Consider the following 25,009-nt stretch of genomic DNA (forward strand, 5'->3'; position numbering starts at 1 on the left):
GCGGAACGTAATCCCGGCGAGTTCCTAAATTAAGCCGATATCACCTTCATACCTTGTTGATTTGGATGAGATTTGTTCGTAAGTATTGGTTAATGATGAAAATAATACTTGTCTGTTTGTTTTGTGTAACAGTGGTGTGATAAATTGTACATTCTAGTCATTTATGATTTTTTATTTTTTTTTGCAATGTTGGTTAATACTTTTTCATGTGTATTTCAGTTTTACGCTGGTCAGCGGCCATTCTTCAATAAACAAGCAAAAAAAAAGGTAAGTTTGGTTAATGGAGCGTCGTTATCTTGCTGTTTATCAGGTGAAAATTGAAAACGGCATAGCCATGCTCTTCTGTATGATTAGCAGCCAGTCAAATTTATCAAACTGCTTTGCTAGCATAGCTAGCGCAGCATGGAAATGCTTTAAGTACTGTGAAGATGAAATAAAATTTAATGTGCGATTAAATCTGTAATCGGGTAACATGACATCAATATCGGATGAGTTTGTTTTGCAGTTTTGCAGTACAAAACTCATGGCTAACTGAAATCAGAAGATATGGGGCAACATTTATGCTAATTGAACGTAATAATTATTGTATAGTGAATAAAAGCGAGGAAAAAACATTCCAAAAGTTGATATTTCTTTGCATATTTTGTATCTCTTGGTTTGGAAAACGTGGAAATCCCTGTCCTAGTTTAAACTTTAGTTTTTTCGGTTTTGAAGCCTTTTGCCCACCTGATGCCCATCAGCTGTTAGAGAAATCCCAGCACCATCCAAACCCTGAAAACTTATTTCTTCAGCTTGACAGTTTTTTTTTTTACAGCTTTATAATGATAATAATAATAAAACTTTATTTCACCAGATGTGGTCACATGCTGACAGCAGCTCGATAGTGGTTTGTTTTAATAGACAGGATGTGACAAAAGTTCCTTGAAATGTCTGCTTTTTAATACCTTTTGTTGTTTTTCTTTGGGGTTTGTGCAATATTTCATCTTGGTCTCATAGTTATTAATTGTTTTAAAAGCAGGAAATAAAATCCTGCAACCTCCCTGGGAACAATTGCACTGTAAAATATTGACTTTTCCTGAACGAATCGTACCTACTATAATGAAACATATCAGGATATATCCTACTGTAAACTAATTTCTGTTGTATTGTTGTAACAAACGCTCAAACTGTATCATGTATAAACAACTGTTAATGTAACATTTTTTCCTAAGCTGTAATCCAAAATACAGCAATGAAGTGTCAAAATAGCTAATTGATAATACTTGGACTGTGAAATGGGAAGCAGCCTGACGTTGCTGACGCCTTTACTTCAGTGTTTTTTGTTTTTTTGTGTATGTGTGTGAATCAGTAGCTGTACCTGACTTTCCTGTGCTCCAGCAGCTGGTCCACCTGTAATTAATGCATGCCAGTCACACTTCTGAGGTGACGAATGAAGAAACGTTAAAATGTTGCTTCAATGAACACTCCATGTTTGTCAGCCAAAAAAAAAAAGAAAAGTGGGGGGGATAAGAAGTCCAAACTGCTCTGCTTTCCATGAGATAAAGGAAAATATCTGTGAGCTGCTTGAAGAGATCCAAGTTTAGTTCATGTTTGGCTCCGGTTGTTTTGGACTGAGATTAGGTAAAAGCTAATGTTGAATATTGAGCCAAACATCTGTCTAACATAGATAACTTCTCCTGACTGATTCTTCCTGCTGATGGTGAGTTAGTTTTTAAGTTAGTGATTTCTGCTTCCATTGGAAAAATACCGTTTGTCTAAAACATCCATTAAAGTACAAAAAATCTGTATAAACCTTTAAAAGATTATAATTAATCTTCATCTTAGCAGATTTCGTTATAAGCCATATAAAAAGCAATATCTTGACTTATTTGTTTAAAACTGTTGAAGGTAAACTATATTGTCTCTACTCTAGTTAAAAAAGACAAATTTGCCAAGTTGTCTTCTTTTAAATAAATATTGACTTTGTTAACAGTCATATCGCCTTTCTAAAGTATTCATGCCTCTTTAAATGAAACATTATAGTGTTTTATTTGCATTTTATGTAAAAGTCTCAAAGTGGTGCGTATATTTAAGGTGGAAACAAAAGGATGTATGATTTTCACTTTTTTCTCTTTTCAATCTTAATGGTGCGGCGTGCATTTACTCTTAATTGTTTCTGGGCTCTGCATCTTGCTCGTACTAAAACCACTACATTTTCTATAATTAAGCTTTGATAAATATGTTTTAAAGTGCCCTGGAACTTAAATGTTTTCTTATTTTTATAAGAAAACAACCATATTGTCTCTTGTTACATCCACGCAATCGTAACAATTGTACAAGCGTGAGAACAACAACTAGTCATGTCTAAAAAGAGACTTGGATAAAATGTTTTCTTTTAGGAAACCTTAAGAAGTTAATTCATGGAGACAACTTGTCTCTTGTTGTTAAATCAAATTCATGAACTTTAATTTCTTGGTTAAAACCAAAACTATTTTCTTGTTGACATAAATTGCATTTACAGGACAGAGAAACCTGCCAAAGTTAATGTGAAAATAGATGAGCAGGAAGAAAACATTGTGGTTGATGTCACTTGCTAGCATGACATCAACCCTAAACTTACAGTCGGAAAGCTTTTCTTTTTCCTTCTGACTTATATTTACTTGATGCTTTTTGTTTTCTTGTAAAAATGAAACAATAATACAGTGAAGTATCTGATAAAAGTCGAGGCATATGGACGTATTGAAGGATGCCGTAAACTCTTGTGTGAATTAATAACTTCTAATGTTTGAGTTTGGAATCACATTTTGTTTCAGTAGTAACATTAAAACTTAACACCATTATGCTTTTCACAGGACCTGCCTGCTAATCCATAGAAAAACAGTTTATTCACAGCTTTCAAAATACAGTCTGCTTCTACAAAAAGCTCAATAGAACCACCATATGTACATATGGAAACTAAACGGTGTAAGAAATGCTTACATTATTTGAATTTATCCTAGACTTTGATATGTTTACATGCTGTAAATAATGTGAAATGACTGTCAGAGAACAAGTCAGTACAGAATCCACAAAGAGAAAAACAATCATATACAGCAAAATAGATGTTAAAGATAATGTAGTGGCTACAGTTTTTTACAAAAAAATAATTCTTAGATAGTTAGATTTTAATCTCCTCAGTTCTGCCTATTTTGAGCTGTTTTGGTCTCTTTGTCACTTTAAATCCAAATAATCTGCTGATGGAAGATTACTGTCATACTCAACATTTACACACACATGTGAAAATGGCTGCAAACAGATGTGCAATTACACAACCACACATCTTTGAAAAGCAGAAGGAGAGCCTTCTGCACAGCCAATGAGAACGCAGCAAGTGGTTCTTAGAAGTCGTAGAAACGCAAGTGGAAGTACAAAAACGGGCAAATTTATGGCGATTATAAAAAGTCGGGTAAATCTAATCTTTTGAATTTTAATGTTTGAAGTGATAATTGAAAATCTTGGATGCTGGAAATGTCCAGTTTCCAGCATCCAACCAGCTTCGTGTGGGTGAAGCTCGGATCAAAACAGGTCAGATTAAATTTGCTCACAATGTTTCTGCATATTTCACAAACATTCTTGATGTGGCTTTTTGAAACATCCCTGCACTCGCATCGTTGCCGAGCGGATGAAATGTTGGATCAGCCTCTTTAAGCACATCGCAGTTTCCTGTAAAGCCTCAGCAAAACGTTGAGGTGCTGCGTATTCTGGACCTGTGTCAGCCGGGTTTAGATGTGCAGCAGCAGATTACTGCCGCTCAGGTTTCTGCTTCCTACTTTACAAAGTTGAAGGTTGTTGCAGTGCTAAACATTTCATTTCATTCGTCTAACGTTCTACCCTGTGAGGGAGAAACCTCATTTCAGGGCATTCATTGTAATAATATACAGTATTACCATGGAAAGTTATTTCTTTCCAAGCTCAAGTCGTGTCTCCATTCTTTGAGGGGCAAGTCAAGTTAGAGTGTCAAATATTTGCACTCGATTTTATTTCTATGATTTAAAGTTCTGCTTGAAGCTCGGCTTGAAAGCTCTGTGAAATATACAACTCATGTTGCTGCATTTTCAAAAAAGGGAAGATTAGTTTTTTTTTCATTGCTACATCTTGATTCAGGTTGCTTTAAAGGGATGTCAGATGTCATTTTATGTGACTCTTCACAGCCATATCACAGTATTTTTCTTCAGTTTGTACAGAAACTGACATGGAGTCTTCCTTGCAACTTTTCCTCTTTGTTTACAGCCGAGTATGGTGCCTGTTTTATTTTGTTTTGTTTAGAAATACATGTAATAAAGTGTGTGAAATACTGTTGTTTTGCAAAGCTTCACAGTAGGGTGTGTGGTCTAATCAGGAGGAAAATTAGTTTCATAATTATTCAACAAAAATAAAAAATAGTAATTTCTATCAAAAATTAATTGGGATCAAAAAGATTAGAGTTTTAATTAAATGTTTTTGTAATACAGTTTTAAATTTTTTGTAGACAATTTTTTTTCTCAAAATAATTATTTTTTCTTATAAACATTGAAATTTATTAGCACATGTCATACATCTTTTTTTTTAATGGTTCTTCCTTATGGTTTTCAGTGCTGATGATATAAATATCCTAAAATAATAAATTAATAAAGTAAAATTATTGATTTTAATTTTTAGAGCATGTGTCAAACTTGAGGCCCGGGTGCCAAATCTGGCCCGCCGTAGCTTTTTATGTGGCCCTCTTGCCTCCAAATTACATCAATGAGTCCCTCTAGTTTTTACAAATTTTCAAAATTCACACAAAATTAACAAATCCCCACATTTTCTCTTATAATACAGCAATTTTTTTCAAAACTGATAAAAAAATGTTGAGTTTAAGTGACTGCCGCCTCAGCATTACTTGATGGTGATTAAAAAAAATCACCTTATCAATAGTAAAAAATTCCTGACAAGTATTTCTAAATTAGCAACCAGCCCTTTAAAAACATTCAGATTTTTGATTTGGCCCAAAAAGAAAATGAGTTTGACTCTGCTGACTGAGACAAGAGGAGAGCAAAACCTGAAAACTATTGTCATGGCTGCTGTGTGACGCTTTAGCTCTGGGGTGTCCAAAGCCAGTCTTAAAGGGCCGGTAACCTTTTTAATTTTAGATTCAACACACCTGAATCAAATGATGGCTAATTAGCAGAGCGCTGACGGAAACTGGCCCTGCAGGACTCACTTTGGACACCTCTGGTTTATTTTGTAGCAACAGTCTAGTCAAAGTCCAGGCTTAAATTCATCTGAGAGTCTGCACTTGAAAAGTGAACTTTGCAGATTCCTTTCGTCAAGCCTGACTGAACTTGATGACGTATTTTGCAAAAAAAGATGTAAAAATACGTTCTGAAGTGGAGATAAACTCTAATACGATTTTCATTAAGTTTTATTTATTTCAAAGAGAAAAGTGTGAATCATTTTTCTTCCACTTCATATCAGTGACTGAGAAAAAAATCAAGTAGTTTTTACATTTTTGCCATGCAAAGCTTTTGAATTTGAAAATAAATGCTGCTGCAGTACGAATAACGCAGAGCGAAACTGCAGCTTTAAAACAAGCTGGTCTACGTGTGGGAACTCTATTTAAAGATGAGCTATTTTTATATGTATAGATTTTTGCCCAGGTTGTCTGGCACCTTAAAGAGTTTATGCGAATAAAGTTGCTGATGCCATTTTTTTTTTCTGCAAGTGAAGAAAATACCCTGAGGATGGCTGGATTTTACCGTACGAAGACAGAAAGCGAGATTTCACAGAAAACCACGAGCTACTAAACTAATTATCGTCTTTATTAAGACTCATTCCAACCTGCATTCTGTAACTTAAGGCCATTTCTTTGGTGCGCAGAAGATAAAAACGCATTAGATAATGTCCCTGTGAATGATGGTGGAGGCTGAAATCCAGCAGCAGGGAGCTGTGGGGGTTTACCGGCAGAGGCAGCAGGCCTTCGCTCCTCTCCTAATTACTCAGAGAACCTGTCTGAGCCTCCGTGTCAGCACCGACCTCACGCTGATCCAGTTTGACCCCCGGCCCAAACAAGGTGGTCTCTGGAGTCGCTGCCAGTAAAGACGGGGTCAGAGAGTCCTGCCTTGATAGTCATCGGTTGCAAACCGTCACCAAGGGACGATACATAATCCTTATCATTTATCTTACAGACAGCTAATATAATCACAGCAGGGGAATCTTGTTTTTTTTTTTTATATCCTGGAGCTGCAATGTGGTTTTTCCTGCTGCTGTAAAGAAATGTTAAATATTTATTCAGCTGCTGCATGTTCTGACATCAAGCACAATATGTTAGAAATTGTTTTAGATGCCAGTTTTAATTGCGATGTTCTAGAAAACAATGTGCTGCTTCAGAAGGCAAATGTTTGAAATTTGTATTTGTGTAAATGGACAAAGCATTGTCAGTGTTTAAATCATTTTTACATCATTTTTAAAGACGATGAACTAGTAATAAATGACAGATTGTTTTATACTGTAGATTATAGATAAAGTTGAAAACATAACAGAAGATGTCTGCACCTGGGTTTGATTCTAGTTTCATTGCTATTCTGTGTTTCTTAGTCTCTTTCTTTGATTAGACCATCTTTGTTTTTCGTTACTTTAGTTGTATTATGTTCGTTATGTCTGGTTATTTGTTAGTGTTGGATCCATTTTCCTAGTTACCCAGTTTGTGTACTCTCACTCGCCCTTGTGCCATTTTCTCTCTCTCTCACCTCAAACTTGCGATCCGGTCCTTGTTCAGTAATCAGCCTCCCCACTATATATGCAACTCATTCTCAGTCACTCCTGGTTGGTTCCTCCTGTTAAATCCAGTTACTTCCCCATTTCACCCTGCTAGTTTTTGGTTCCTGTTTTTTGCTCGGCTCTGGCTCCCTGTGTTCTCTACGGTTTTTGTAAGTTTTGTTCTCCCTTTTTTCACTAAACTACAAAATCTACTTGCCGCCTCCGTCTCATGACAAAATATATTTATATTATTGACGTTTATGCCTAAAATTATCCACAAATCTTCAAGATTTGTGTTTTTATAGAAAAGGAGGTCCCTAACCTTTAGTTGCATCCAACAGAAACTTATCAAAGTCTTTGTGCAAATCCAACATTTTGTTTTCGTTCTGAATAAATATGTTCATAAGATTAAAAAGAAGTGAAGGCATGACTTAGTTTTCATTATTTAAAATTTGTTTTGATTTATTGCAGTCATTACTTTAAGAAAATAGTGTTATTCTGCCACAGAATAGAACTTTTTCTGTTTCAGATAAAAACTTTACCAACTCCTGAGTATGTATCAATTAATCAGTCAAGTTATCAATTAATCAATCAAGCTGTATTAAAAGTTTTAGGTTAATGGTTACACATCTGCACTTGTGGATTCATTTTCTTTTATCCTCCATGTTTTTGCATCCATGAATAAAATTATGTTTTAATCAAAAGCTACATAAAGGCAACAATTTATACAGTTGCTCTGTGTTTTTACAAGATTACAGCTCAAAACATTGTGTGTCTCGCTTGCAAGGTATTGTTCTGTGCTCCCTTTAATCCCAGCAGGAACCTCAGTGGGGGATCTGCGCGTTGAGACATGTGCTAAATGTTAAGCCCTTCAAACCCAAAGTCTTTCTATACAAAGCTGAATATTACATCTTCTGCTTAAAGAATCATCAAAACAATTCAGCTTAACAAGCCACTTTTTTTTACCTTGTGTTATTATCACTGAATAGATTGCAAAAATAGATTGTAAACAGCAATTTGTGTTAGACGGATTAAGACATACTCTGCCTAATTAAGCCCATCATTGATTATCTCATGGTTCACAACATGAAAAATGGCTGAAACCTGTTTGCTGTGTTCTTGCAAACCTTTGTTACTTTGATAACTTCCAGGGGCCTTCCAAAGAAAAGGCAAGGACTTTCACCTTTCCCGGCACTTAGGAATACTTTACATGGATTTAATGAATAATTTAGGACTGCAGGTGATTTTGCCCTGCGGAGGCACCTCACACGCTCAGAATCCAACATTATACTGCGTATAATCAAGGACATATGAGGGTTTGATGGTATCAGGGGCCCAAGCATAATTTGCTGCCTCATTTAACCTCCTCCGTCTCACAAAAGATGTCGGCTTCAATCTCCAAAAAACCTAATTTTAGATATAGGATCCTCACAGAGTGACTCCTGTGTGTTTGTTATTGCGCTGGAGTGTGCTACAGATTAATAGCTCTATTCCACACAGTTACTCTGTGCACATATAGGATCTGTGAGTCATCTCCGAGGAGCGTTGACTGGCAGATGGAACATTTGCTCAGACATGAGTGCTAATTGTAAATGTCACAGGATGGGTTTCTGAAAGCAATCAGAGCCAATTTTGCTTTGGAGACTTGATATAAAGCAACTTAAGTGCAGTGGTGTTCTGCTTTTCTCCCTTTTTGGTTTAGTTTCGCCAACATTTGTTACTTCTTAGCACTAAATAAACAGCTTTAGATATCTGGTACATTGATAAAACTTTCTCCTTGTCGCTCTTATCTCAGTCCGTCGCTCTGCACGCCGATCAGGCACAACAATATAACCACTGACAGGTGGAACCATTAAGACTGATTATCTCGTCACCTGTTGAACAACTTTGAAAAAGGACAAATTGTAGAAACTATGTTTTCACGTCTGAAAGCTGTCAGTGTCTACCTAGAGCTCTTCAAAGAAGGAACAATGATGGGCCAAAGATGGGAGAACATGGTAAGAACAAGAAAACATGTATATTTAGCATATTTTAATATGTAAATTGCAGATTTTGTGATTCCCTTTTTAAAAAAATGCTGTCAAAGCTTAATTTTAAAACTTTTTAAGCATATTAATTAACATTTTCACATAAATATGTGAGATTATATAGCCAAGTGGCTAATTTCCATCTCTAGTCCCATTGACTGGTTGCCGTTTATGACGTTTAATAATGATAAGAAAAGGCAGCATAAGACTACATCACAACAAAGGGAATCATTAAACATCCATCCATCCATCCATCCATTTTCTTCCGCTTATCCGGGGTCGGGTCGCGGGGGCAGCAGCTTCAGAAGGGAGGCCCAGACTTCCCTCTCCCCAGCCACTTCTTCCAGCTCCTCCGGGGGAATCCCAAGGCGTTCCCAGGCCAGCCGAGAGACGTAATCCCTCCAGCGTGTCCTGGGTCTTCCCCGAGGCCTCCTCCCGGTGGGACGTGCCCGGAACACCTCACCAGGGAGGCGTCCAGGAGGCATCCTTACCAGATGCCCGAGCCTCAACTGGCTCCTCTCGACGTGGAGGAGCAGCGGCTCTACTCTGAGTCCCTCCCGGATGACCGAGCTTCTCACCCTATCTCTAAGGGAGAGCCCAGCCACCCTGCGGAGGAAACCCATTTCGGCCGCTTGTACCCGTGATCTCGTTCTTTCGGTCATGACCCAAAGCTCATGACCATAGATGAGGGTGGGAACGTAGATCGACCGGTAAACCGAGAGCTTCGCTTTTTGGCTCAGCTCTCTCTTCACCACGACGGACCGGTACAGCGCCCGCTTCACGGCAGACGCTGCCCCAATCCGCCTGTCGATCTCCCGCTCCCTTCTTCCCTCATTCGTGAACAAGATCCCCAGATACTTAAACTCCTCCACTTGAGGCAGGACGACCCCCCTGACCCGGAGAAGGCACTCTACCCTTTTCCGGCTCAAGACCATGGCCTCGGATTTGGAGGCACTGAGCCTCATCCCGGCCGCTTCACACTCGGCTGCGAACCGCTCCAGTGAGAGCCGCAGATCACGTTCCGATGAAGCCAACAGGACCACATCATCCGCAAAAAGCAGAGATGCGATCCTAAGGCCACCAAAACGGATCCCCTCAACACCTCGGCTGCGCCTAGAAATTCTGTCCATAAAAGTAATGAACAGAATCGGTGACAAAGGGCAGCCTTGGCGGAGTCCAACTCTCACCGRAAACGAGCCCGACTTACTGCCGGCAATGCGGACCAGACTCTGACACCGGTCATACAGGGACCTGACAGCCCGTATCAAAGGGCCCGGTACCCCATACTCCCGGTGTACCCCCCACAGGGCCCCCCGAGGGACACGGTCGAACGCCTTCTCCAAGTCCACAAAACACATGTAGACTGGTTGGGCGAACTCCCATGCACCCTCCAGGACCCCGCTGAGGGTGTAGAGCTGGTCCAGTGTTCCACGACCAGGACGAAAACCACACTGCTCTTCCTGAATCCGAGGTTCGACTATCCGACGGACCCTCCTCTCCAGGACCCCTGAATAGACCTTACCAGGGAGGCTTAAGAGTGTGATCCCCCTGTAATTGGAGCACACCCTCCGGTCCCCCTTTTTAAACAGGGGGACCACCACCCCAGTCTGCCAGTCCAGGGGAACTGCCCCCGATGTCCATGCGATATTGCAGAGTCGCGTTAGCCAACACAACCCCGCAACATCCAGAGCCTTAAGGAACTCCGGGCGGATCTCATCCACCCCCGGGGCCCTGCCACCGAGGAGCTTTTTGACCACCTCGGCGACCTCGTCCCCAGAGATTGGAGAGCCCAGCCCAGAGTCCCCATGCTCAGCTTCCTCAACAGAAGGCATGTTGGTGGGATTGAGGAGGTCTTCGAAGTATTCCGCCCACCGGCCCACAACGTCCCGAGTTGAGGTCAGCAGCGCACCATCCCCACTATAAACAGTGTTGGTGCTGCACTGCTTCCCCCTCCTGAGACGCCGGATGGTGGACCAGAATCGCCTCGAAGCCTCGAATCATTAAACAGTTATTTACAATTTGCATTCTCTAATGGTTCAATAAGTTTGACTAAGTTGAGTAGAGTTAGCACAGCAGCGCTAAAAATAGAGTTGTATACAGTTAAGCTATGCTAAGCTAAACGTAAGTTAAATCGTGTTAAAAATTAGCTTGTGCCTTAAGCTAGGGGTTCCCAAACTTTTACATTGTCCCCCAAAGAGCATTAACTTTGGGCCGGGGACCCCCCTTTCCAAGCCCACAGATAACACTACAAAATTTGTCAAGTAACATAAGCTTTTACAGTGTCTTTTCTCACTTTTATTCAATAATTTTTACACTTTATTTAGCATAAATGCAGCCTCAGACCTTGTCTTTCACAGCAGGGCTTCAGGAGATTTCCTTTGGTCTTTTTACTGACAAAAAATTGTCCATTTTGCGTTTGCTATGCTAGCTTGTGAAGCAAAGCCACTGTTTTTGTATTGATGATTGAAAAACATTAGATTATGACCAGAAATTTATAATTAAAATGCATTAGACTCAATATTTTAAATGTCTTTTCATATCTTCCCTCTTGCTTTCTGAGGCCCCTCTAGCGTTCAAATCTTCTCATTAAAACCAAACCTTTTAGTCTCATGGTAATAAAATATTGGTACTCATGATTCACTTACTGGACAAGGCATTCAATAAAGCAATGCACAGATTTCTCTTTGAAATGATTCAGAAGTGAATCTACAACATAAAACACGTTTCAAGCGTTGATCTAAGAGTAAGGAAGAGAGAGTGGGTAAAGTAATTTAGGGGGGCAGTGAACTCCTTATTAACACGAACTGAAGCTCAGTATGATGACAACCAAACTGGGTCGTAATTTGGCTTTAATTAGAACAAGTTTGTTTTCCTTTATCCTCTTAATTTTATTTTTAGCCAAAATCATGAAGTTGACCTCTTTCTGTGAGCCTTTCTCCAAGTTGAGGAAAAGTGCTGCACTTTAGCTACAAACCAAAATTACCTGCCATTTACTCTGGCAAGAGCTTTTTAGCCAAACTAAAAGGTTTTCTAAAAGTGTTGGTCATTCAATTTCCCCAGACTATTTTGAAGACCCATGACCAGGAGGCAGATTAGTTGGTTCCCCCTCATCTCTGCCGTCTGCAGGCCTTTGTGTCTGAAGGACTGAACTCTCAGCAAACAGAAATGGTCATAAAATCCCCACTGTCCGCCCTGTTGTGAAAGTTTGGGTCAAATATGATATAAACTTTTGCGAGGTAATGCAAAAAAAAAAAACAACCCATGTCCCTTATAGGGCTCCGTACAAAATCAACTCTAATCTGGTGGGTTTTTAGTCTAGATTTAAAGGCACTCAGTGTTTTGGCTGTTTTGCAGTTTTCTGGGTGTTTGTTCCAGATTTGTGTAGCATAGAAGCTGAATGCTGCTTCTCCATGTTTGGTTCTGGATCTGATGCAGACCAGAACCAGAAGACCTGAGAGCCCTGGAAGGTTGATATAATGACACCAAATCTTCAGTGATTTATAAACTAACAGCAGTATTTTAAAGTCTATTCTCCACAGGGAGCCAGTGTAGGAACTCTTGTCTTCCTGGTTTTAGTCAGAACTCCAGCAGCAGCGTTCTGGATCAGCTGCAGCTTTAGGCAGTTCTATAAAGACACTGTTGCAGTAATTGTTGTGACTAAAGATAAACACATGGATGAGTTTCTAACATTATATGTTACTGTTTGTCATCCCAAAGCTACTGATTTTATCAACACAAATCGACAGCTGGAAATAAGGATTTACTCTATTAATGGCTTTTTAAAAAGTTTTACGCTTTACGTTCCACATTTTCAAGTTTCACCAATGATCGCTGCATTCATTCATGCTCATTTCAGATTTTTTTTCAAGAATCACAAAACTACAGAAACCCCCTTTTTGATTTTCATTCCTGCTCGTCTGAAGCAAAGTGTTTTATTTATCAAACGATTCTGATTCCAGTGTGACCGCTTTGCTGCTTGAAAGAACAGACAATTCACTTCCTTTTCTCCAGCCCCCAAAATGTTGTTTGGAGAACAGAGAGAAATATTTTGACAGAGCAACAGATCCATATTGTATGATTTCCTTCAATCAGGGAACAATACAAAAAGCTAACCCCTGGTGGGAAAGCACAAAGCCTTCATCTCTAGTTTCTGTGCCCACTATTTTTCCTCCCTAAGTAGAGTTTCCCTCTCATTTAACTTCCAGTTGTATTTTGCTTTTTATGCTTTATTAGGTTTTCTGTGTCCGGTTCACTTCTTGCTCTTCTTGCACATTATCTGCAAACATGGTTCTCTACTCGTTCTTTCTAGTTCTCGGGCTCCTATGGCTGACTCGGATGACGTTTGGTCAAAGCTAATTGGACAGTAAAATCCAATCTACTCAAAAGTGAGGCAAAAGATTTGAGAAATCCCATTAACATATGGTTAAGGGTGACTGCATTTCCGTCCCGTTTGAACTTCAAATGTCATCCCACTACCAATTACATCCCAAATTGCAATTTACCTCAGTTAATTAGCCTAATTAATATTCAATGGAACAGCAAAAAGACTCCTACTTGATTTGTTCCAGTTTTAATCTAACATATCACGGCTGATAATCTGGTCATACAAAATAGATCTCCCTCACTGGGTTTATGCTTTTCAGACTATTATATGGGGGACTTTTTCTGCCATAATTTGAGAGCTCACATTTTCAGTTTGTAAGCAGGACTTCATGTCTGTCTTCTCAAAACTTGCAATGCTTGTACTCAAAACTTTGCTCTCTCAAACCTTTCTCCTCACGCTCAAAACTTGTTTCTGCTCGGATCTGGAATGAAAGCGTTGTACTGGGTGCGTTTGTTTCCTTCTAGCGGGTGTGCCTGTGTGGCTACTATCGATTGTAGCAACCTGCGCCACCCAGTGGATGTAGGGAGAAACAATGACGTCAGCTTTCTGCTCCGTGTTACACTAAGCATCCTCCAGCAGTGCTACTGATCGCCAACAGCTGCTGATCTTAGACAGGAGTTTGTTCACCCAACCAAGGAAAAATGGTTCCACAGATCCAACAGTGTTACAACTTAGTCACATCTATCTGTCTCCCTCTCTCTCAGGCACACCCACCAGAAGGAAACAAACACACCCAGTACAACACTTTCATTCCATTGGCTGAGAGGTTGCTAGGCGACATTACTTTTTGTTTCAACGGAGAGCAGAAAATGTTTCGCACGTGAGCAGAGAGGTTTGCAAGTGGAGATTTGATCTGAGCAGAGACGAGTTTTGAGCGTGAGGAGAAAGGCTTGAAAAAGCAGAGTGAGTATTTGAAAGAGAGCAGACGTTTTGAGTACAAGCATTAAAAGTTTTAAGAAAAAACATGAAATCCTGCTTTCAAACCGAAGCTGTGTGCTCTCGAATTATGGCAGAAAAATTCCCCCTTACTCTTACACAAAAACTAGACTTGAGCAAGTGAAGGAAAACCATGCCCTTTGGAGTTTGTTGATGTTTCCTGTCAGATTCCAATAAAAGACCAAAGAAAAACAAAAGCATGTATAATAATGGCAGCGACCAACATGAGCTGGCATCTGTAAAATCGCTGCCACCACAGCAGGTGAGTTTTTATTGCAGCCTTTTCACAAGTAATACCAGCTCTCTTTGGGAAACTTTGGCACTTTGAGAAAAGTGGTTCTTTTTGGAAATTAGCTCAAATGAGTGTTAGCTCCACTTCAGCATCCCTATTTGTTCCCCCTGTCAGCTCTGCAGGCAGGGCTGCATTTGTCTGTTCTGAGCCCACGCGCCTGCGGGTCAAACCGCTGACTTTCACCAGCACTCTCCAAAAAACAAAGAGGAGGGTTTTCACAAAGCGCTCCAATCTGCCTGATTTGTTGCAGTAGTTTGTCATGAACTATCTGCTTTACTCTGTGGACTATAAATACACCAAACACACACGTCGAACACAGAGCTTAGCCGCAAACAGAGCAGGTGCAGAGAAAAAGAAAACATTTAAACAAAGCATTTTAATTAACAGAGATGTCTACATGCTGGCTATTCCAAATAAGATTAAACATTTATTTTACTTCACAATTGAAGGCAAGGAATATATCTTGGCATGATTCACTCAATGCTTTAAAGCTAACTACTCAATATTAGATCACTGCTAATTTTTTTGTAAAGCCAACAACACATTAGTCACTTATTTTACCTTAGTTATTCTCTTTAATCCATTATAATATTTTTTTTTCCAGTAATCTGTTTGAGAGAAAATGTTCTGGCCTTTAAGAAAAAAAAAAAAAATAATTCAGCCTTTTGTAAGAGAAAAATATGGGGTTCAAATTTCATCCATTCCTTTATGCCACAGCTTAAAGCTGAATATTTAATTAGCAAGTTCCATATTTAGAAGGAAATAGCTGGCCTAAAACTAAATATTTTGTTTGCAAAACAATGTTTTAGCTTCCACTGATTGACGCATAAATTGCAACCTTGCCTGCTAAATATTTAGTTAGGTCCAAGCTAAATGTTATGTGTTATTTAGTTTAGAGGTAAATACTTATCTTTAAACTAAATATCACCCTTTCAAACTATATATTTAGCCAGGAGAAGTATATTTAATTTGCTAACTGAATACAGTTTAGAGGTAAATATTTAGCTTGCTAATTAAATATTTAGTTTGAAACTGACATCTATAAATGACAGAATAACACGGTGAAAATGTGACTTTGAAAAATGATTTTTTTTCCTATTTTGTTTGGCTAAATAATCCAAATTATTGCTGTTAATTTTTGACAGTGTACCTTAACAAACTGCTAGAAGACTTGATGTGTTTTGGTTTTTCAGGCTCCTGAGGTTTGATCTAAGGCACAGTTCACGTCATCCTGTGGGATCTATTTAGGCCTCAACAATATTAAGTACAGGTGTGAAGGTATTTAAATGGATTTAGGACAACAGCTTGGCCCAGGAGGTTATCTGGATTACTTCTGCAAACAGTCTAAAGACTCGTTTTAGTCCTGAAAACTGGCCTGACTCTCCAGTAAACACGTCTGTTTCTTCATATGACAAATGGCATAAAAATAATCTGCTTTATGAAATGATTAAACAGCTATCTGTGGGAATATTTTTGGACTGAATGTTCAATCAGCTTCTTCAATTAAACACAATTCTTCAAGGATTATATTCTTTAATTTGGGGATTTCTGGGGGGTTTATTGATGAGGGAGTTTTTCCTGCCAAGTAACATTTATTTTTGATTGTTTTCTGGGCTGACTGAATCTGCTGTGGTTTCTGCAGCAGCATAAAATGTCCCGTGTCAATCATAAAAACCCGAGCGGTGTGTGGCAGCCTCTTTTCTGAAGCGTTGAGGTTATGAGCTTGTAATGTTGTGTAGAAACAACTCGGCGCTCCAAGCAAGCTCTCGGGTGTTTTTCTGAACTAAAGATTTTCAGTGTCTTTGATTTGATAACTCTGTTCTGTGCAAGTAATTGTTTGCTATTTCTATTATGTGCTCAAAAATACAAAATAAAGCCTAAAATTAGATATTAGAAGAAGTTTGGGATGTGTATGACCAGGAAATCTGCAGAAACTGGATGACAGTGGCTGAGTTTCCAATTGCCATGTGAAAAAAATTGGCGCCAGGATGAGGTGTTTTTTCTGGAAAATGAAATGGATTTATTCACTGCATGTTTATGTCTGTATGTGTAAGGTTGAGATGGAACTGCAGGAAAACGGCCCTTTATTAACCATTCAGACCAACACAAGAAAGACACAATCAAAACCGTCAGATGTCTTTATGACCCGTGAAAATAACTAAGAAATAGTCCAAATAGTTTGGAGGTATTTGGTTTTTTTCCCCCTTCTTACTGAAAGTTTATTGGAACAGAAAGTCCATGTTTGACCTGGTTTGCTTTTGCATTTCTGTTCTTAAGAAAAATATGAAAAATATATCTCTCAACATATCAAGGTACGTGGAAAAATCTACGGAAACCTTACCATGGTAGAAAGTACGGTGGCCATTGTAAGAAAACGCAGAAGTTTTGTGAGAGAAGAAAAAAAATCCCCATGTCCCCTGGGGGACTCCATAGTTTTTTTTTTTTGTTTTTTTTTGTGGCTGAATTGATTTTGGTCAAATCTCACCGACTGGATGTTGCCACTGCTGGAAACCATGAAAAAGAAGACAACAGGAAGTAGTTGGGGGATGAAGGCGCTGCACGTTTTTTACTGACTTATGTGAACAGACCTGTGACATTTACAAAAGTTTTCCCACATTTTGCTACGGAATCTCATCTACTGTCATGTTGACATGGACAAAATGTATATTTTCAGATTAATTTGTCACAGGGGCTTAATTTTATTAACTCTGCTTTGTGTAACGTCCTGTGCGACACATTTAAAATTTTCACTCCTTACGTGTTAACTCCAAACCTTAGATGGCAAACGTATTTGCATACGCATAAAGACACACATCAATGTTCAAATTTACATTTAGCTCATCTCTGTACTGAAGTGATAATTTGTTGCACCTCCCTTCATATTTGCACCTTTTGTTTCTCTCCTCCTAGAAGGATGTTTTTACAGTGCCGCTGGATTTTCTTTCAATCCTCCTGCCTGCTTTTACAAACTGTTATTGACATATAAAGCATCAAAGCTTCACGTTGCATTTGTTGGATTTAGCCTTGCTTTCTTTCCTTCTTTCACATCGCGTCCTTGTGTCTGATTTCCCAGCTCCGAATCTTCCCTGTCGTCATCTTTCTTTTTCTTTTTCCTGGTTTATATCTGATTTCTTCGTTTAGTTTGTACATTTTCTCAAATCTTCTCCTGCTTTCATTTTCTGCCAAAATATTTTGTATTTGTGTTTCTGGATGCAGCTTCTTCTTAAAAGATAAAATAACATCCCTTACCTTTGCTGTATTCAGAGCCTCGGCTGCATTTGGACTGTATTACCAATGAAACACACGATTGCAACTTTAAATTGTGTCTCCATAATCTGGTCTTAATCTTGACATTTTGATTGGCAAGACTATTCAGGTGTTCTTTGTCATTGTTCTATAATCTTCACTAAAATTACTGCTGTAAGATGTAATTTTCATAATGTAGAAATCCTGATGAGTGGAATGGTATTATTCATTTATGAATTATTAAACTCTTGGCTGGTCAGCGGGGTTCCCATTCTGCTGCTCACTTCACTCCGTCACTTATGAACTCACAAATTCAAAAGTTTACTTAAGTTAGAATGACTTTTTACTCCTTTTTTTCTTCAAAAATGTGCACCATGTTTGAAGGATTTTTGATTGACAAACTCTTCTTGTTTCAAGTCACTTTAAATAAAGTAATTTCCTTACTTCTTAACTAAAACTTTACTGTTTCAGGTTTTTTAGACTTTAACTTATTTCTGTTTTACTAAATGCAAAAATGAAGAGTTTCCATACACTTACAAAGCCCCGTAAGTTTCTAATGGTTATTAGTAGAAAAATCAGCAGATGTATTTTAAGATTAAACACGCTAATTTTAATATATTAAAAATCATCCAAAATGTCAGGAAGTTGCAGAGGATTTATTTTATGAAACTTATTTATCCTAGGGAGGAAGGTAAGGTAATTTTATTCATATAGCACATTTTCATCTCAAATTGCTTTACATGAATTAGAAGGAAATACAAACCAAACAAAACCAAAAGAAAGAAAAGTATAAAACTGTATATTGTTTAATAAGAATAAACTAATAGACGTTTCTCTGGATTATTGTTCTGATAAAACTATTTGTTCTCCATGTTTGATTCTTGTTCTGAGTTGCTAAGTAAGCTAACAGGAGTTTCTCTGTTATATTTAACTTTATATTAAAAGTAATTTTTTAAGGTAATGAACTAAAAAGTATAAAACTAAATGTTGGTTGGTTCTCCATGTTTAATTCTTGCTGAGCTTTTAGAAAGTACCATCAACCCAGAACAACTGGAACCAACATTWAGTTTTATACTTTCTAAGTTTGTTATAGATTTGTAAGCTAACAGGAGTTTCTCTGGGTCGCAAGATGCCACATTCAACTGTTTAAACATTATGTGAATACGATGGGATTTTCCATTCATTGTACCTTTAAGGAAAAAGATTTGCTCTATCAAAGAGATTATTTTATGTCGTCAACCCCTAAAAATGTGGGGGAGAAAAGACTGTGAAATGCTGGAAAGAGAGTTTCATTATTCATATTTCAAGAAATCCTGCACAGACATTGGACACATATTCTGTGTCCCCAATATTGAAACAAAGTTGAATTGTTTCATCATAACGATCATTTTTATAGTTTAGCTTGTAAGCATCAGAGCTGTGAAGTTTGATGGCGGCAGCATCGTGTGGAGTTTTGCTGCAGGAACAAGAGGAGGAACACTTCACAAAATAGATGGCAGATGAGAAAATGCAATTATGTGGGATATTGAGGCAACAATTCAAGACATCAGCCAGGATGTTAAAGCTTGAGTACCAATAAGTTTTCCAAATGGTGGCTAATCAAACCGCCAAATAAGTTATACAAATGCATTAAGGACAATAAAGCCAGTGTTTTGGAGAGGATGTCATGAAACCCTTATGTGGGCAAAGCTTGACAGGAAAGTGAAATATATACTATAGTAGTAATATATGATCCAAGTCACATACTTTAATGGCAATCCTAACAAATGACAAGGAAAAGTCTGCAAAGTGGCTTCAAAGAAATGGAAGAAAACGTTGTTTCTCTTGTTCTTCTGTTTAGCAAATGAATGGTTTTGGTCATTTGTTTTTCTGTACCATGTATGTAAATATCTGGCTTCATCTGTAAGTGATGAATAAAAAATAAATGTATCAGAGTTAAAAAGAATAAAAGATTCAGTTTGGAAGAGAGAGAAATATTTTTTGGAGCTAATGATGGCAAAACTACAACAAACAGAGAATCCAGTCATAAACACTGAGGTTTCAGCTGAGAAATCTGAGGCAAAAAGCAGGAATTCATGTTATTTTATATACTCTACATAATGTATACTCAAAGATTCAGGAACTGAAACGCCATCTGAAACTATCAGAGGAAGGATTTTTTTTTTTTTTCTCGAATCACTTGCAGGTTAATAAATCAAAGGTTTGAAAAATATGTGGAAACATCTGCCACAAATACCAAGTTATCAAGCTGATGCATCAGCTTAGCAATTTCTTTTCTGCACATTTTAGCTGCTAAATTCTCCACCACAGTGAAAAAGTCTGATTTAGAAGCTGAGCTGATAATAGACAAAGACATTAACGGTGTTCTCATTGAAGACAGACGCCTGCTGTGGCTGCAAATTGAAAGATGAAACTTAGCTAGATGCTAAATTTGTTTCAACTCAACAACCTGCTCCTGGCTGATTGTTGCTCTGAGACAAGGGTAGTTGTGAAGAAGTAGTAGTTGGACGATTTAAAGATCTCAGAAGTTCACAGATTTGTATATTTCTTTGCATTAGACAACCCTTTAAAATGGTGGTGCCCAAACTTTGGGGCAAAACTGTTGCGTTGAAAGCATTTGGGGCAAATGTAATATTTTTTTATGACATATGACACTTTTTGTGTCTTTTTTAGTTTATTTTTTTTTGGCTCAATGATAAACTTAAAAAAATACAATTTTATTTCAATCAAAGTAATCAGATTTTCTTTGATAATTATTGTAGATACGAAACATAAAAAAAACTCGCTAGATCGGATTAGCATAAGATATTTTGGGTTGCTTGTTTTCTTATTTGGGCTACAAGATTTGCTTTTGAGTAAATGGATAAGAAATAAGATGTATGCAAAAACGTGGTTAATAAATGAGAAGCCATTTTTTGCACTATTTTTAACCCTCCTGCATCTTGTGCTGCATTCACACCGAACACGATTTGAGCATCAGGGGCGTCTGGTTAGATTCAGTCTACATGGCCGCGATTTGTGCATCTAGCGCTACGTGATTGAAGGGATTCTAGTGTTTGACGTGCGCCCAACGCTGGAGTGGGAAAATCCAAACTTTTGCCGCTCAACGCGGAGCATCAACCAATCAGTGACTCTGCTATGTGACAATCACTTGTGCCCAGCTAGCTTGTGAAACTCAGAAAACTTTTAAATTATGTGGTGAATTCCAACTTGTTCCCCACGGCGACATTCTGTTGATTTCAGTAAATAAAACTTAGATACTCTCTCAATATTTAATCCGCCATTGTTCAAAGCAACCGGGAGAGTAAAAAGAGGCTCCAACGCGCGTCGTGACATTATCAGCTGTTGCTTGTTCAATAGAAACTGAGCACAAAAACATCTGAGCCTCCTTTATGGCTGCAGAAGCTTTCACTACATAATATTTTGGCGACGCTCTCACAATTTCATCCACCATTGTACAAAGAGACCGGCAGCAAAGGCTTGTCCCAACGTGTGTCTAGAACAGTTTTGACAAGTTTCAAATTTGCGTCTAGAGCAAAATGTCAAGCATCAAACTTCAAAGTGCACACACGTCCTACTTGAAGCGTCAGATGAAACGTGTTCGGTCTGAACGCAGCACTAGGAGTGCGGCAAATGTCACGGTCGGACGTTGTAGGAACTGACGTCGGGTCCCAGAACCTCATAAAAGCGCACACAGGGTCAGTACGACCCCGCTGGACCGCACACAGACTAAAAACCTCATGGGATCCAACATACCCCATCACTGCAGGGCGAGGTAAGATGTTATCTGTTAAAAAAAAGTCCTAAAAGATCAAAGCGTGTCCATCTGCATCAACTAACTGTGCTAGCAAGCCAAATTTTCTCAAACCTAGAGCTGAGGTCAGATAGTTTGATGTTTCTCCCTCTGACTTCATGCAAACCTTTTGTTCCATTTAGTTACAGCTTGTTTCCCGACAACAGGAAAACACGTTTCCGCAGTCCTTTATCAGGGCTGAGCATGGTCACTGTCATGTATACTGATTTAACCATATCACAATATCCGGCATGTTCCAGTTACAGGAGCGCGCCGTCATGGGAAACGTGACAATGGCTTCGTTTGGCTGGGAAAGCGGCGGCAACCAGCAGAAGGGACAGCAGAGAGGGACATGCTCTGCCAGGCAATATGAAATTGAATCCTGTCTCGCTTAGTGCTTTTCAAATGATGCGTCTCTTGCACTTGTGCCTGAACCTGTTTATTCTCTTAGCCTGTTTGCTTTTCAATTATTACACTCAGGGAGAAACGTCTCCAGGTTGTCAGGCAGAATGAAGGCAGCAGGATGTGCAGGGAAGGCCTGAAGATGTTGTTTTAAACTTCAGCACAATGTTTTTTTTGGCGAAAGCGTCATTTTTCTTTCTGAATTGTATTCTTTTCACACTTGCATAACTAATTTTATTGTTTTTTGTGCATTGCTTAATTTTATCTCGGGTTTCTTTTTGAAGCTTAAATCTAAAAATAACTTTCGCAATTTAACTCCGAGGTTATAGCAGGTTTCTGTTTTCATTTAGAAGAAAGCAGTTTTAGAAGGTCACAGTTTGAAGAATTGAATGCAGATGGAACATACTCACACATATTACTGTTTAGAAATCATAATACAGTTTCAGAAAACGTGAAAGTTATATTATGGCACAAATAAAAAAGTAATTCTTTAAGAATGTAAAACAAAAAAACGAAAGGCTAAAAGAAACACTCTAATCTGATTATAGTCCTTATGTGGTTCATTCCCTTTACCTATTAAGTCGGATCTGGGAATTTACTGTACCATACAATTCTACTTTATTTCTAAAACGCTTAGAAGTGCGGTACAGAAATATAAAAACAAAAGGCCAACAATGAAACAATAAGACAACTATAAGGAACATAGAATTAAAAAAAGTACAACATTAAAACACAGAAGCTTGCTCACTCTTGGTTAAGAAAAAAAAAGTGTTTTTAAACCAGTTTTAAAAACAGAAAGAGATTAAGCCTGCCTGACCTTCAGCTCATCCCACAATTTAGGAGCCAGAACTGCAAAGGCTCCATCTCCTCTGGATTTATAAAGGGTATCTGGGACGGCTAAAAGCATCTGGTCAGACGATCTAAAAGCATGTGATGGAATATAAGAGAGAAGCAGTACAGACCAATAAGAAGGGCTAAGACCATTTAAAGACATAAACAAACAAAATTAATGTAAAATGGATTTCAAACTAAACAGGAGGTAAATGAAAGAAAGTCAAAACTGGAGCTATGTGCTCTTGTTTACCTGCATCAGTTAAAAATTATGCAGCAGCATTTTGTAGCAGCTGTAGATGTGAGATGGAGACCTGGCTAACTCAGATCGAAAGAGAGTTGCAATAATCTAGATGCGGTAATAAAAGCACGGATCGATGTCTAAGTGGTGCTTAGAAAGGAGGGCTTGATTTTTGAAAGGTTCCTCAGCTGAAAGAAAGACGGCTTAACTACGGTGTTTAGACAGCAGCCAAATTTCAGGCTGGGGTCTGTTTTCACCCCTAAATCTGTGACAATAAATTTTTTTTGTATGGCACCAAAGAGTAAAAATCAAAGGCAGGGATACTGCGTTGTATTCCCACCATCTATAATTCGGTGGTTACCTTAACCTCAGTCTCTTTTTTTATTTTTATTTTTTTATTAAAATGGAGGAAATTCAGTGCCATCCTTCTCCTGATGTCATCAAGACCGTCCAGTAGGGACTGAGTGGAGCCATTATGTTTCCAAGGGAAGTAGACTTGACAGTCAACCATTTAGAAATGAAACTGCACAGCATGCTTTCTGAAAATAGAAGATAAAATGGCAGAAGATAAAATGAGAACAGGAGAGGTCCAAGAATTGAGCCCTGGGGTACTCCCCGGAGGGGGCAGCAGAACCGGAGGTAACATGTTTACAAACTCAATACATTATTATATACATCCTGATGGGTACCATTTAAAAATAACAACCTGTTAGCAGGTTTTAAACATACTTTTATTAAGCCCACGTTTCTTTTTTTTTTTGTTAAATGTTTAATTGATCTGATGTATTCTACTTTTAACTATGTTTTCATTATCTGCAAGTTGAAAATCATCATACTTAACAGATTGTCTAAAATATTAATTTCAGACTAATGAGGCTAAAATATAAATACTAATAAAAAAGTTGAACATTTTTAAATGTAAATATAAAAGTAAATTAAAGTAATATGGGATAAAAGCACAATAAAATTTAGCTAATTTATTATTCATAAATATATATATATTTAAATACTGTATATATACTAGTATAGTTTGTTTGAAACACACATTTAAAAAATGTGTCCTGTTCACAACCTACCTAACTTGTTGTGCTGTCAATCTTGTATTTTCTTTTATTTCATTCGTTGATGTAAACTAACCGAATCATTTGCGTGAGGGCGAAACCTAAGTGAAGGAGAGGTGAAAGGTCATGTTAGCCTGTAGGATTCGATCGACATGCTATGCTAGGAGGCTGAAAAGGGTAAGATAAGGCCCTTTTCGCACGGCAGGGTCCGGCACGGCACGGGTTCAAAGTAGAGCCGACCGTTTTTGCATTAGAACTTCCGACCCGGTTCTTCCAATCGGGCCGGCCAAATGGGGCTGCTTTGAATTTTGCAGCTGATTGGTTTAGAGTCAGCCGTTGATTGTTTCAGCCGTTGACCGGTTCTAGCTGGCTCTCACTAAACTGTTCTTACTGTATTTTGTAAAGAGTGCTGTTTTTAATATTTTATTAGTTTTGTTTTTTTTAATTAGCAATGAATTTCTCCGCTTACTCGCTGATGAACGAGTACAGAATGAGCTAGATCGGTCAACGAGGAAAGAGAAAGTTTTCCGCCGCATCTCTGAGGAAAAGTCTTCGGCCGCTACATCGAAACCATTGGTTAGTTTCAAAAATAATGACGTCAGGTTCAGCTTCGATGCAAACACAACCGGGCTGCAGTACGGGTGGAACCCCACCGAAGCGTGCCTTCCGTTCCGTGCCGGACCCTGCAGTGCGAAAAGGGCTTTAGAGGAAACGGTCGTAAATTACCTTGGTCTACATTCGTGTTTTGGACTGTTTCACCTTATGATGAGTGAGTACTCGATGTAAGTGATATCTGTGCTTGAATATATGATGCTAACTGCAAGATAGCATTAGCATTTTTGCGCGAGCTGTTGGTAGTGTGTATTAGCCTTAGCCAGATGTGTGAAGCTAACAGAGACTTTTATCACGCAGTGGACCGAGAGGAATTATCTGGACTCTTCTGCTGTGGATAGAAAGGTGGAGTTTGCCGGATTTTATTTCACGTGGCCATGATGTGAAGTAAATTCAAACTCACCTGTCCAGTGGGGTCTGCATGGCTACGGACGAGGCCTCATCCATCC

General features: G+C 38.5%; 1 long non-coding RNA gene across 1 annotated transcript; it reads left to right on the plus strand.

The window, feature by feature from the left end:
• On the plus strand, nt 1–25,009 carry LOC103475047 (uncharacterized). The gene is made up of 3 exons (XR_535275.2): nt 1–78; nt 220–267; nt 24,861–25,009. It is a non-coding gene; the product is annotated as an uncharacterized LOC103475047 (long non-coding RNA).

This window comes from Poecilia reticulata, linkage group LG13, assembly GCF_000633615.1.
Source record: "Poecilia reticulata strain Guanapo linkage group LG13, Guppy_female_1.0+MT, whole genome shotgun sequence".
In the NCBI taxonomy this organism is placed as follows: Eukaryota; Metazoa; Chordata; class Actinopteri; order Cyprinodontiformes; family Poeciliidae; genus Poecilia; species Poecilia reticulata.